At 43.3% G+C, this 14,717-nt stretch overlaps 1 protein-coding gene across 1 annotated transcript in view; it reads right to left on the bottom strand.

The window, feature by feature from the left end:
• LOC111160867 (myosin VIIB) overlaps positions 1–14,329 on the bottom strand; it is a 109,340-nt gene extending 95,011 nt beyond the window's left edge. Inside the window, exon 1 of the mRNA XM_022524252.1 lies at positions 14,183–14,329. The gene's annotated coding sequence lies outside the window, so the exon portion shown is untranslated. The remainder of the gene's footprint in view (positions 1–14,182) is intronic.
• Positions 14,330–14,717: the final 388 nt, after the last annotated feature.

Here is a 14,717-nt window from a genome sequence, read left to right as displayed (position 1 = left end):
CAAGCAGGGACCAACCACAGCTCCCCCTGAGAAGTTTTAATTGGAACTGAGGATTGGTTTTCCTCTCTAGCCATAACGTTTTGAAATGTGATTCCAGAACTGACAGGAGCTTTTGTTCTAGTGTCCTGAAAATAGATGACTTGAGAGAATAAAGTTGGTAACTGGGAAGGAAGGAGACAAAAGACAGAAATTCTGTCTCTGTCTTTTTGCACTTTAATTATTTGAGCTAAGGCATTTGGATTCTATAATTGAAACCAAAGAATTCTCACTGATCTGGTGGCCCTAATTCTGTTCTTTTTCAGCTGTATGTTTCCCCTGTGCATTCCCACCCTCTCCCAGGGCCACCATCAGGATCGAAATGCTTCCAAGTCCAAAATCAATGTCTCCAACCCCCATCTCCATCCCGAACTCCAGGTCCATCAAGCCTCTATTTTTCTGGAGGTGTCTAGCACACAGGTGGACTCATTAAACTCAGTATGACCATAGTAATTCATCTCCTCTGTTCCCACACCTGCTTTTTCCCATGCATTCTTTATCTCAGTGAATGAAACTAGCAACTGTGAAGAAAACGCTTGAGTCATCCTATTATCCCCATCTCTAAATGATCACTAGGATCTGAAGATTTCATTTGTTTAAAACATAAGCCTCCCAACTATATGTTGTCTACAAGAAAACCACTTTAAAAATAAAGACATGTGGGGTGCCTGGGTGGCTCAGTGGGTTAAGACTCTGCCTTCGGCTAAGGTCATGATCTCGGGGTCCTGGGATCGAGTCCTGCATAGGGGTCTCTGCTGGGCAGGGAACCTGCTTCCTCCTCTCTCTCTGCCTACTTGTGATCTCTCTCTGTCAAATAAATAAATAAAATCTTAAAAAAAATAAAGACACATATTAAAAGTAAAGAAATAAAGAAAGATATATCATGAAAACAAAACAAAGTTGGAAAAGGAGGAGCAAGATGGCAGAAGAGTAAGAGACCTAAATATCATTGGGTCCCAGGAGTTCAGCTAGATAGTTATCAAACCATTCTGAACATCTACAAACTCAAAGGGAGACCAAAGAGAAGAAGAGCAGCAATTCTAGGAACAGAAAATTGACCACTTTCTGGAAGGCAGGACGTTCAAAGAAGTGAATCTGAGGTGATAATACGGGAAGATAGACTAGAGGGGGAGGGGTTGCTCCCAGCAAGCGGTGGAGCAGCAGAGCACAAAACAGAATGTTCAGAAGTCCACTCCACTGAGAGACGTCGCTCCAGAGGCTAAGCGGGGGGTGGAGGAGTGGGAGCCCTCATGGGGACAGTGTGGTCTCAGGACTTGCAGGATCACAGTAAGACCAGGGGTGCCTGAATGTGGCAGAGCTCCCAGGTAATGGAGCTGGGAAGCCAGCTACAGAGTTGGAGCTGAGGAGAGAGCTATCAGCTTGGGGTTACCTTAAACCATGATTCAAGCAGGACCCCACAAACAGCAGATCCAGGGAGACTCCCTCCTTCCTCCTCTGGGAGGAATGGTGAGGGAGCATGCTGCAGGAATCTGCTGGGTTTGGAGACTCCAAACAGGGCCTTGCACCAGAGATAGAAACGCTTGGTCACAGGCCAGGTGAGCACAGAGTGTGGCCAGAGACCAGGGAGATGGGGGTGATTGACTGCTTTTCTCTGAGGGTGCACTGAGGAGTGCCCCGAGCACTCAGCTTCTACCGGCTGGAGATTTGGAGGCTGCCATCTTCATTCTCCTCCTCCAAAGCTGTGTGGAAAGCATTCAGGGAACAAAAGCTACTGAGAGCAAAACAGAGCAGATTACTTAGCCTGGCCCCTGGGAAGGGTGGTGTAATTCTGCTTTGGGCAAAAACATTTGAGAATCACTGCAACAGGCCGCTCCCCCAGAAGATCAGCAAGAACATCCAGCCAAGACCAAGTACACCAATCAATGAGAACTGCAAAACTTCAGAGCTACTGGAATACAGCACATAGACTTCATGGCTTTTTTCACATGATCGTTTAGTCTTGCAAAGTTAAATTTTTTTAATTTTATTTTTTTCTTAATTATTTAAAAATTTTTTTCCTTTTTCCTATTTTAACATTTTAACTATTTTATCTTATTAATACCTTTTTAAAAATATTTTAAAATTTTCATTGTTATAGTCATATTCTATCTCTTCATTGTATTTAACCTTATTTTTTGTATACATATAGGTTTTTCTTTCTTTAAAATTTTGGGATACAGTTTCTTCTAATAGATCAAAATATACCCTAGATCTAGTCTCTAGCCTGATCACATTCTTTTCTCTCTTTTTTTTCTTTCTTAAACCAACTTATCTTATCAATTCCTTTCTTAGAATCTTTTCTTAATTTTCATCTTTACAGTCATATTCCATACCTTCATCACCTTTATATATTCTTGTATATATATAAATTTTCCTTTCTTTAAAATTTTGGGAGGCAGTTACTCATAACAGACCAAAATATATCCAAAACCAAGAGTGTGGCTCTCTTCTATCCACCAGGCCAGTGTGTGTGTGTGTGTGTGTGTGTGTGTGTGTGTGTATTTCTTCTCTCCCTGGTTTCAGGACACTTCTGATTTAGTTAGTGTATATTTTTCTGGGCTTGTTGCTACCCTTTTAGTATGTTGTTCTCTCATTCACTTATTATTATCAGGATAAAATGACAAGGTGGAAAAACTCACCACAAAAAAAAAAAAAAAAGAATAAGAGACAGTAACGATGGCTAGGGATCTAATCAATACGGACATTAGTAATATGTCAGAACTAGAGTTCAGAATGATGGTTATCAAAGTGCCAGCTAGGCTCAAAAAAGCATAGAAGATACTAGAGAATCCCTTTCTGGAGAAATAAAATAACTAAAATCTAACCAAGTTGAAATTTTAAAAAGCTATTAATGAGGTGCAATAAAAAATGGATTCTCTTACTACTAGGATAAATGGGGAAGAAGAGAGAATTAGTGATATAGAAGACCAAGTGATGGATAATAAAGAAGCTGAGAAAAAGAGACACAAAAAACTACAGGACCACAAGGGGAGAATTTGAGAGATAAGTGATACCATAAGATGAAACAATATTAGAATAATTGGGATCCCAGAAGAAGAAGAAAGAGAGAAAGGGGCAGAAGGCATATTGGAGCAAATTATAGAAGAGAATTTCCCTAATTTGGCAAATGAAATAAGCATCAAAATCCAGAAGGCACAGAGAACTCCCTCAAAATCAATAAAAATAGGCCCACACCCTGTCATTTAATAGTAAAACTTACAAGTCTCAGTGACAAAGAGAAAATCCTGAAAGCAGCTTGGGACAAGAGGTGTGTAACATACAATGGTAAAAATATTAGATTGGCAGCAGACCCATCCACAGAGACCTGGCAGGCCAGAAAGGACTGGCATGATATATTCAGAGCACTAAATGAGAAAAACATGCAGCCAAGAATACTATATCCAGCTAGGCTGTCACTGAGAATAGGAGAGATAAAAAGCTTCCAAGATAAACAAAAGCTAATAGAATTTGAAAACACCAAACCAGCCCTACAGAAAATATGGAAAGGGGTCCTTTAAGCAAAGAGAGAACTTAAAAGTAACAGACCAGAAAGGAATTTAGTGCCATTGTATTGCCTTACAGGCAATACAATGGTACTAAATTCATATCTTTCAATAGTTGCCATGAATGTAAATGGGCTAAATGTCCCTATCAAAAGAAACAGGGTATCTGGATGGATAAAAAAAACAAGACCCATCATATTCTGTCTACAAGAAACTCCTTTTAGACCCAAGGTTATCTCCAGATTTAAAGAGAAGGGGTGGGAAACATTTTACCATGCTAATGGACATTAAAAAAAAAAAAAAAGCTGGGATGGCAATCCTTGTATCAGATAAATTAGATTTTAAGCCAAAGCCTATAATAAGAGATGAGGAAGGATACTATATCATACTTAAAGGGTCTGTCCAACAAGAAGATCTAACAATTTTAAATATCTATGCCCCTAACATGGGAGCAGCCAACTATATAAACCAATTAATAAGAAAATCAAAGAAACACAACAACAATAATACAATAATAGTAGGGGACTTTAACTCCCCCCTCACTGAAATGGACAGATCACCTAAGCAAAAAATCAACATGGAAATAAAGGCTTTAAATGACACACTGGACCAGATGGACATCACAGATATATTTAGAACATTCCAACCCAAAGCAACAGAATACACATTCTTCTCTAGTGCATATGGAACATTCTCCAGAATGGATCACATCCTGGATCACAAATCAAGTCTCAACCAGTACCAAAAGATTGGGATCATTCCCTGCATATTCATATCACAATGCTTTGAAACGAGAACTCAACCATAAGAGGAAAGTTGGAAAGAACTCAAATATGTGGAGGCTTAAGAGCATCTTACTAAAGAATGAATGGGTCAACCATGAAATTAAAGAAGAATTTAAAAAATTCATGGAAACAAGTGAAAATGAAAACACAACGGTTCACAATCTTTGGGACACAGGAAAGGAGGTCTTGAGAGGAAAATATATGGTGATACAAGCCTTTCTCAAGAAACAAGAAAGGTCTCAAGTACACAACCTAACCCTACACCTAAAGGAGCTGGAGAAAGAACAGCAAAGAAAGCCTAAACCCAGCAGGAGAAGAGAAATAATAAAGATCAGAGCAGAAATCAACAAAATAGAAGCCAAAAGAAAAGTAGAACAAATCAACAAAACTAGGAGCTGGTTCTTTGAAAGAATTAATAAGGTTAACAACCCCCTAGCCAGACTTATTAAAAAGAAAAGAGAAAGGACCCAAGTTAATAAAATCATGAATGAAAGAGGAGAGATTACAACCAACACCAAAGAAATACAAATAATTATAAGAACATATTATGAGCAACTCTACACCAGCAAATTTGACAATCTGAAAGAAATGGATGCATTTCTGGAGACACATAAACTACCAAAACTGAACCAGGAAGAAATAGAAAACCTGAACAGACTCATAACCAATAAGGAGATTGAAGCAATCATCAAAAATCTCCTAACAAACAAGAGCCCAGGGCCAGACAGCTTCCCAGGGGAATTCTACCAAACATTTAAAGAAGAACTAATTCCTATTCTCCTGAAACTGTTCCAAAAAATAGAAATGGAAGGAAAACTTCCAAACTCATTTTATGAGGCCAGCATTACCTTGATCCCAAAACCAAAGACCCCATCAAAAAAGAGAATTACAGACCAATATCCTTGATGAACACAGATGCAAAAATTCTCACCAAAATACTAGCCAATAGGATCCAACAGTACCTTAAAAGGATTATTTATCAAGACCAAGTGGGATTTATGCCTGGGCTGCAAGTTTGGTTCAACATCTGTAAATTGATCAATGTGATACACTACCTTAATAGAAGAAAGAACAAGAACCATATGATACTCTCAATAGACGTTGAAAAAGCTTTTGACAGGGGCACCTGGGTGGCTCAGTGGGTTAAAGCCTCTGCCTTCGGCTCAGGTCATGATTCTAGGGTTCTGGGATCAAGCCCTGCATTGGGCTCTCTGCTCAGCAGGGAGCCTGCTTCCTCCTCTCTCTCTGTCTGCCTCTCTGCCTACTTGTGATCTCTGTCAAATAAATAAAATCTTAAAAAAAAAAGAAAAAGCATTTGACAAAGTACAGCATTCTTTCTTTTTTTTTTTAAGATTTTATTGATTTATTTTGACAGACAGAGATCACAAATAGGCAGAGAAGCAGAGAGAGAGAGAGAGAGAGAGAGAGGAGGAAGCAGGCTCCCTGCCGAGCAGAGAGCCCGATGCGGGGCTCGATCCCAGGATCCTGGAATCATGACCTGAGCCGAAGGCAGAGGCTTTAACCCACTGAGCCACCCAGGCACCCCAGCATTCTTTCTTGATCAAAACTCTTCACAGAGTAGGGATAGAGGATACATACCTCAATATCATAAAAGCCATCTATGAAAACCCCACCACGAATATCATTCTCAATGGGGAAAAAGCGAGACCTTGTCCCCCAAGGTCAGGAACATGGCAGGGCTATCCACTATCATCACTGCTATTCAACATAGTACTAGAAGTCCTAGCCTCAGCAATCAAACAACAGAAGGAAATAAAAGATATCCAAATTAACAAAGAAGTAGTCAAACTCTCATTCTTTGTAGATGATAAGACACTTTATGTGAAAAACCCAAAAGACTCCAGTCCAAAACTGCTAGAACTTATACAGGGATTCAGTAAAGTGTCAGGATATAAAATCAATGCACAGAAATCAGCTGCATTTCTATACACCAACAAACAAGACAGAAGAAAGAGAAATTAAAGAGTTGATCCCACTTACAATTGCACCCAAAACCATAAGATACCAAGGAATAAACCTAACCAAAGAGGCAAAGATTCTGTACTCAGAAAACTATAAAGTACTCACGGAAGAAATTGAGGAAGACACAAAGAAATGGAAAAACATTCCATGCTCATGGATTGGAAGAAAAAATATTGTGAAAATGTCTATGCTACCTAAAGCAATCTACACATTTAATGCACTCCTTATCAAAATATCATCAATTTTTTTCAAAGAAATGGAACAAATAATCCTAAAATTTATACGGAACCAGAAAAGACCCTGAATAGCCAAAGGAATGTTGAAAAAGAAAACCAAAGTTGGCGGCATCACAATTCCAGACTTCAAGCTCTGTGACAAAGCTGGCATCATCAAGACAGTATGGTATTGGCACAAAAACAGGCATATAGATCAATGGAACAGAATAGAGAGCCCAAAAATGGACCCTCAACTCTATGGTCAACTAATCTTTGACAAAGCAAGAAGGAATGTCCAATGGAAAAAAGACAATCCCTTCAACAAATGGTGTTGGGAAAATTGGACAGCCAAATGCAGAAGAATGAAACTGGACCATTTCCTTACACCACACACAAAAACAGACTCAATGGATCAGTGGTTTAAAGACCTCAATATGAGACAGAAATCCATCAAAATGCTTGAGGAGAACACAGGCAGCAACCTTTTTGACCTCAGCCACAGCAACTTCTTCCTAAAAACGTCACCAAGGACAAGGGAAGCAAGGGCAAAAATGAACTACTGGGACTTCATCAAGATCAAAAGCTTTTGCACAGCAAAGGAAACAGTCAACAAAACCAAAAGACAACCAACAGAATGGGAGAAGATATTTGCAGATGACATATCAGATAAAGGGCTGGTATCCAAAATCTAAAATGAATTTATCAAACTCAACACCCAAAGAACAAATAATCAAATCAAGAAATGGGCAGAAGACATGAACAGACATTTCTGCAAAAAAGACATCCAAATGTCCAAAAGACACATGAAAAAGTGCTCCACGTCACTCCGCACCAGGGAAATACAAATCAAAACCACAGTGAGATACCCCCTCACACCAGTCAGAATGCCTAAAACTAACAAGTCAGGAAATGACAGATGTTGGCGAGGATGTGGAGAAAGGGCAACCCTCCTACACTGTTGGTGGGAATGCAAGCTGGTGCAGCCACTCTGGAAAATAGTATGGAGGTTCCTCAAAAAGTTGAAAATAGAGCTATCCGAGGACCCAGCAATCGCACTACTGGTTATTTACCCTAAAGATACAACTGTAGTGATCCGAAAGAGCACATGCACCCTAATGTTTATAGCAGCAACAACCACAATAGCCAAACTATGGAAAGAACCTAGATGTCCATCAACAGATGAATGTATAAAGAAGATGTGGTATATATATATACAATGGAATACTATGCAGCCATCAAAAGAAATGAAGTCTTGTTATTTGCAGCAACATGAATGGAACTAGAGGGTATTATGCTAAGTGAAATAAGTCAGAGAAAAACAATAATCATATGATCTCTCTGATATGAGGAATTTGAGAGGTAGGGCGGGGAGTTGCGGGGAGATAGGGAGGGAAAAAAATGAAACAAGATGGGATCAGGAGGGAGACAAACCATAAGAGACTCTTAATCTCAGGAAACAAACTAAGAGTTGCTGAGGGGAGGGATGGTGTGGCTGGGTTGTGGATATTGGGGAGGGTAGGTGCTATACTGTGATTCACAGACCTATACCACTGAAGCAAATAACACATTATATGTTAAAGAAAGAAAGAAGGAAAGAAAGAAAGGAAGAAAGAAAAAAAACTGGAGTAGCTAAAGTTATATCAGACAGAGCAGACTCCAGTGTAGGGAGAATTAAGAGGGCAAGGTGGAATAAAAACAGGCATTACATAATAATAAACAACCAATAAAACGATAAACCTCTAGCCAAGTTAACCAAGAAAAAAAGAGAGAAAATGAAAATTTGTAATACCAGAAATGAGAGAGGAACATCTCAAGAATAATTAACTTGATCTCATGGACATTAAAATGATAAAAAAAGGAATATTATGAGCAACTAGATCCCTACAAATTTGGTAGCTTAGATGAAATAGACCAATTCCCTGAAAGACAAAAACTGCAAGAACTCACACAAGAAGAAATAGACGATCTGAATAAGCCTATACCTATTAAAGAAATTGAATCAATAATTAACAACCTGTCAAAAAAAAAAAAAAAAGCACCAGCCCTAGATAGTTTCACCAATGAATTCCACGAAACATCTAAGGAAGAAATGAGACTCGTTTTCGTTTTTCTTTTCATTTTTTTTTAAAGATTTTATTTATTTATTTGACAGAGATCACAAGTAGGCAGAGAGGCAGGCAGAGAGAGAGAGAGAAGGGGAAGCAGGCTCCCCGCTGCCCAGAGAGCCCGATGTGAGGCTCAATCCCAGGACCCTGGGATCATGACCTGAGTTGAAGGCAGAGGCTTTAACCCACTGAGCCACCCAGGCGCCCCGAGACTCATTTTCTATAATATCTCCCAGGAAACAGAAGCAGAGAAAACACTTCCTAGCTCATACTATGAGACCAGCATTACCCTACTACCAAAGCCAGATGAAAGGCATTGAAAGAAAGGAAAAACTAGAGGCTCTCTCCTGTCCTGCCCATCCCTTGATCCCCTGTCATGCTTCCCCTGGGAGACTAGAAGCCTCGCAGGTAGACTTGCTGCTTCTGGTCTCTCTAAAAATTATTGTTCATTCCACCAACTGAGTGATCTTTACAAAGATGCAAATAATTGGCACATCATGCCTCTCCACAAGTAGGAGTGTGTCATATCTTTTTTTGGCTTGTTTTTAAGTAGGCTCCACACTGTTTCAGGCTGCAGTGTGGGGCTTGAACCCAGGGCCCTGAGATCAAGACCTGAGCTGAAATCAAGAGTCAGATGCTTAACTGACTGAGCACCAGGCACCCCAGGGTGTGCCATTTCTCTATCACAGTCAGGTCCTTCAGGATCATGGTCTGCCTGGCGTTTCGCTTCATATCTCACTTCTTCTCCCACAGGGTGCCCTAAATTTCATGCAGTGCACAAAATAACCCACATTCTCTCTCACTTGGGTGTCTGTGCACTTGATCTGATGTGAGTTTAGCAGGAACGCATATGCACTCATGTCTGTATCCACACACAGGCACCCTCTCATGGTGCAGCTGTAATTTCCTCTCTCAGCACTTACTCCTGTTTTTATGGTCAGTATGTGTATCTCTCCCACATTGGTGAGAATCTTAAGACCAGAACTGTGCCCTACTCATTCCAGTAGGGGCTCACAATATTCTTGCTGAAAGAATGGAAGCAAGGATGAGTGGGTTGGTGGGTAGATGGATGGTTGGCCACCAGGAAGATGAAAACATCTTCCTATCCCAGGAAAGCAATATGGCATTGCCTCTGAGGGAAAACCCTGGGTGTTCACAAGTTCCTGCCTCTTGTTAGTGAGATGATCTCTTCTTAGCTCAGATGCCTTTGCCCAGCCCTAAGGCAGGTCAGTGTGTTGCTGAGCCCACTGGGGCAGTGTCATGCACTGGCCCCAAGGTCTACCTAACTTCAGGCACCAGAATGGGGGTGACAATCATCTGATGGGAGAAGGTTGAGGTACTGCTTCCCAAAGTCCTTCTCAGAGCTGCAGGATGTCTAAAGCTACACATACCACTGTCATGGCCTTCTGGGCATCATTAAAGTGGAGCATGGAAGAAGTGGTAAGAAAATGCTGAAAGGTGAGTGAGGAAAGAATCCAAATGTTGCTGGGACTAGAAGGGGCTGTGTGCCATGTGGTATATGGGGCATACAGGAGGAGACTGGAGTCTGAGAAGCAAAACCCACACTGAGTCTCTGGTTTATGGGAAGCTAGTCTAGAGGGAGATGCTACACTGGAGGGCTGAGAAAGCATTGCCCATGGAAGTGGTACAGAAAGTTGTCTGGGGCTCAGACTGGGGGAGGGACTGAGAGGCTTGGAAATTACCCTATGTCACCAGCAAAATCCTCCAGAGCTGAGGGCCCCTGATGTGGAATCTGTTGTCCCAAGGGGAACAGAGGCTGCACGGTTGGGCATAGGTCAGAAGGGCTACCACCACTCAGTGGAAGACAGCCCTGTCTAGCAGGTGATAGGGGCCCTGGCTAGACCATCCCACTGCAGACACTCAAAATAGTCCAATATTGGTGATTTCAGATGGTTTGATCTAATATATGTGCTGATATATGAATATGTAAAAAAAAAAGTTACGTTTTATAGTATTATGCAATTTTTGTGTAAACATATAGAAGGTATATATATATAAAGATGGATATATATCTTTTTTAGAGGTAATTGTATTGAACTGTTACCAGGGGTTTTTTGGGGAGGTGAGGACTGGGGTGAGGAATAGAGGGATGGAAGTGGGGGAAGACTTTTCCTTCACAAGTTTCTCCTTTCAGTCATGTTTGGCGTTTCAATATCCATATATTTTTATTACTTATTTTGTTGTCTATGGCCTTTCCTGGATGCCTGAAATCCTACCCTTTTCTCACCGGTACAACCATCTGCAAGGATCAGCTACCGAGTTCATGACAGGGAGGAACGGGAGGGGCTGACCCTGCACTACTGAGGTGGGAGCTCTCCCTGGTGCTGGGCTTAGCAGCCCGGGCAGGGATAAGCCCTGTCAACCCAGATTCTGAGCCTCTACATGTGTCCTGATCCAGCCAGGACGGCTCAGCCCCTCTCTGCAGCCCAGGGCCAGAGTGACACACCCTCCATTGAAAAGGAATCCCACCCAGCATTGCCTGGCATTTAGGATGATGTCGGTGGGGTCACGGTCATGTGTGGTCATGGGTATTCCCATGAATACCATGTGACTGGCAATTCAGGAGATAGATGTCCCTGAGAGGTACCCCTGGCCCTGAGACATGATGCTCTTGGGTCCTCACCAGGGATCCCTTCTCTTTTGCCCAGGTAAGTCCAGGTTGAGGATGTGAAACTATAGTCCTCCATCCCATCCTCCCCTATTGGGCACAGGGCCTGGCTACCCCCACTGTCCAAAACTGTGCAGTGTGTGTTGATGTAGGACCAAGAGACCCTGCTTCCTTAGAGCCTTGTTCCTAGAGTCCTGGGGAAGTCAGTGATGGCAGGATGGCCTCAATGAAGAGGCTCTAGTGGGAGAATTTTTCCTTCCAGTAGGGCTCTGTTCCCCCTCCAGAGGGGCAGTGCAGCTGCAGGGAATTCAGCCGGGGCCCTGTTCCTCCACAATGTGGTATGATGAACCCCTTAAGCTAAGTTTATCCCTCCCCCACTCACACCTAACACACACACCTGGATTCAGGTGCTTTAGGGCTCTCTGCTGGTACAGGTGAAGTGCCTGCTCGCTTCTACAACCTCATCTCTGGCCCACTCAGACCTGGCTTAAGTGTCCCCTTGCAAGCTCCCTGACTTTGTCTTCACCCATCCTAGCTAATGCCTGCCTTCTTTGGTCCCAGAAAACCCTGGCCAGTCCTCGGGAAGGGCATTCATGTCCTGTACTGAACTCATGGCTTACCTTCACCCAGAGATTGCCTTCTCCCAAGCTTTGGTTTGGCAGAGTGCCTTTGGCCTGCCCAGAGACAGCTTGGAAGACAGGGCCCTTGAGAAGTCTTCTTGACTTTACTGTTTTTACCAATGGTATTTCCTTGCTCGGTATTCCCTTTATGGCATCCCATCAGGAAAGATGGGCTCCTTCTCAGAAACTGGTTTGTTCTTAACAAGGACATGTTTGAACTTGTCCCTGCTTGTATTTTGTTTTTGCATTGCCCACCAGGAATCTCAGAGTAAACTTGGTGGCTACGTTTAAAAATACACTGAGCCTTCCTTTACTAAACTTTCTCTAGCCAAATTGTACTTTCCTACCTTAATTTTCCCTTCATCTTGCTTTCTCATTTTTTTTTTATTCTTTTGCATTATAGGTATCTCTGAAATTTGCCTCAAATGACTGTCTTTTGTTTACTTTTTGTATAAGGCAGGTGATCTGTGAGAGAGATTTACAGATACGTGTGCCTGGGGGTATCAGTCTATTCCACAGCACTATAGTTCCTTTGCCTACCACGAACATTCCGTCCATAGGCCCCAGAACAAAGCAGGGCCTCAGACTGTACTCAGGCTCCATGCAGAGAGTTTTCCATTAGCAGTTCATTAATTTAATCTGTACAACAATGCTACAAGGTGAGTGATATGGTCTCATTTGACAGATGAAGGAACTGAGGCTTCAGGTCCCACACCTGGTAGGTGACTGAGTTGGGATTTGAACCCATGCTTGTCTGGCTGGGAAATTCTTGTTTATTTCACTTTACCCCTCTCCTTGGTCTGACATGCTGTACTCTCTAGGACTGGATTGTCCAATGTGGCAGCAACTAGATATATGTAGCTACTTACATTTAAATTCATTTTAGTTAAAATTAAAAATTCAGAGGCGCCTGGGTGGCTTAGTCCATTATGCATCTGCCTTTGGCTCAGACCATGATCCCAGAGTCCTGGGATCGAGCCCTGCGTCAGGCTCCCTGCTCAGCGGGAGTCTGCTTCTCCCTCTCCTCCCTGCTCCTGCTCTCTCTCACTATCTCTGTCTGTCTGTCTCTCTCAAATAAATAAATAAAACCTTTTTAAAAAATTAAATATTCAGTTCCTTGGTCACCCCAGCCACACTTCAAGTGCTCAGTAGCCACATGTGTGGCTACTGGCTACTGTGTTGGACAATGCAGAAGAGAATATCTCTATCAACATGGAAACTACTGTTTCCCTAGTCCCACACTCAGTTTCTGCTAGGAGGCAGCAGTGCCCAAGCTGGACTTGTACTTTCTTTCCTCTGCAACTATGTGATGTCCTTTCCTTAGCCTGGAACATCCCAGCTCTCCACCTTGTCATCGAGCCATCCTTTCCTATGCCGCGCATTTGTCCCTCTGCCTCCTTCTCTGTCACCCTTCCCCCTTCCCACCCTGTCCTCCACCCCAGCAATATCCTCCTCTAACTCTTGATACCTATCAGGCCTGCATTTCTGGTTGGGTCACTTTTCTTTTGCACAGACTTACCTTACCTGTCCAGTGGTGAAGGAACATGGTACACACTGCTTAATTGAGGAGATAGACAAGAGAGTCTAAATGGCATTGGGTAGAAAACTTGACTTCACTCCTAGCTTAACCTATTCCATTCCTGGTCTTTCAGAGGTGAGTAACACGATTGTCTGCAGTTGGCCCCGAAGGTACACAGGGGAGACAGAGAAGCCTGGGCTTTGGAGTTCCGTCTCAACTCTGCTTCTTTCTGTGGCACCCCAGCTGTCCATACATACTTGTCCATACATATTTGTCCATACTGGTAATATCACTAGTGTGCTGTGAGGATGCAGAAAGGTGGCACATATAGTGTACCTGATATCGGCCAGGTGCCACAGCATTGGCACCCAGTCTCTCCCTCATGCCTCATGATTCCTTGGTGAGTCCTTATGCTATGAGAAGCCTGCTGGCTAGAGTAGCCCCGGCCCTCCATCCCCCCTGCCAGTGAGTCTGCCTTCCTACAGCAGAGGGCCAGGGCAGCTTTTCCTCGCCTTCCTCGGCCCCCCAGTCCGGCCCTGTGCTGATAGAACAGGTTTCTGGGCTAGGGTTCCTGGTTTCCCAGCTCCTGAAAGCAATCTCTGGCTCTCTACTTCACAGGCCTGCCCTGCCTTGTTTCCAGATGAGCCCTGCAGTGCTTCCCCAGATCTGTGCCTCCCACCTTCTATCCAGCCACTTCCCTCCTGAGAGGTGACTCCCTCACCCCCTCGTCCCATCCCAAAGGCCCTGGTGCATCCAGCGGGCAGAGAAACCTCTGGTTCTCCCTTACCTTCTCGGGACAGGCGTCTCACTGACTCCCTTCTCCTCCACCCCAGGCACTCTGAAAGAGCAGGGAAAGGAGGCAGTGCCAGGGCTCCAGGCCTGTCAGAGAGTAAGGGAGAGGAGGAAGAGGCAGAAGGGCCCCAAGAGGAAATGGCCTAGCAGTCTGGGCCCAGGTAATTTATTACAGGACTTTGTCCTTGGGCTCCAGGCATATCCACTCCCACATGGCTGCCGTGGCCCTAGCTAGCAGAGCCTCACAGCAGCGTGATCTTTAACTCTGGCCTCTTCAGCAGACAGTCCCCGCAGGCCATCAGAGTCTACTCTCCACACACCTATTGCTGGCCACCAGCCAAGCCCCATGGTGACAATCAACTGATCATCCAGGGAGTTCAACCTATTCCCAGGCATCAGGCAGGCTCCAAGAAAGCCCATGCAGGACCTCTGCTCTCAAACACCCCATGTCCTAATTGGGGCACACACAGAGGAGATGCTAGGAAGCCTATATCAGAGCTAAAGGCCATCAGGGCATCTAGATTTTCAGT

This window comes from Enhydra lutris, unplaced genomic scaffold, assembly GCF_002288905.1.
Source record: "Enhydra lutris kenyoni isolate GAN:26980312 unplaced genomic scaffold, ASM228890v2 scaffoldscaffold78, whole genome shotgun sequence".
Lineage (NCBI taxonomy): Eukaryota > Metazoa > Chordata > Mammalia > Carnivora > Mustelidae > Enhydra > Enhydra lutris.
The sequence above is the reverse complement of the archived record's forward strand: the minus strand, read 5'-3'. Positions and strand labels throughout refer to the sequence as shown.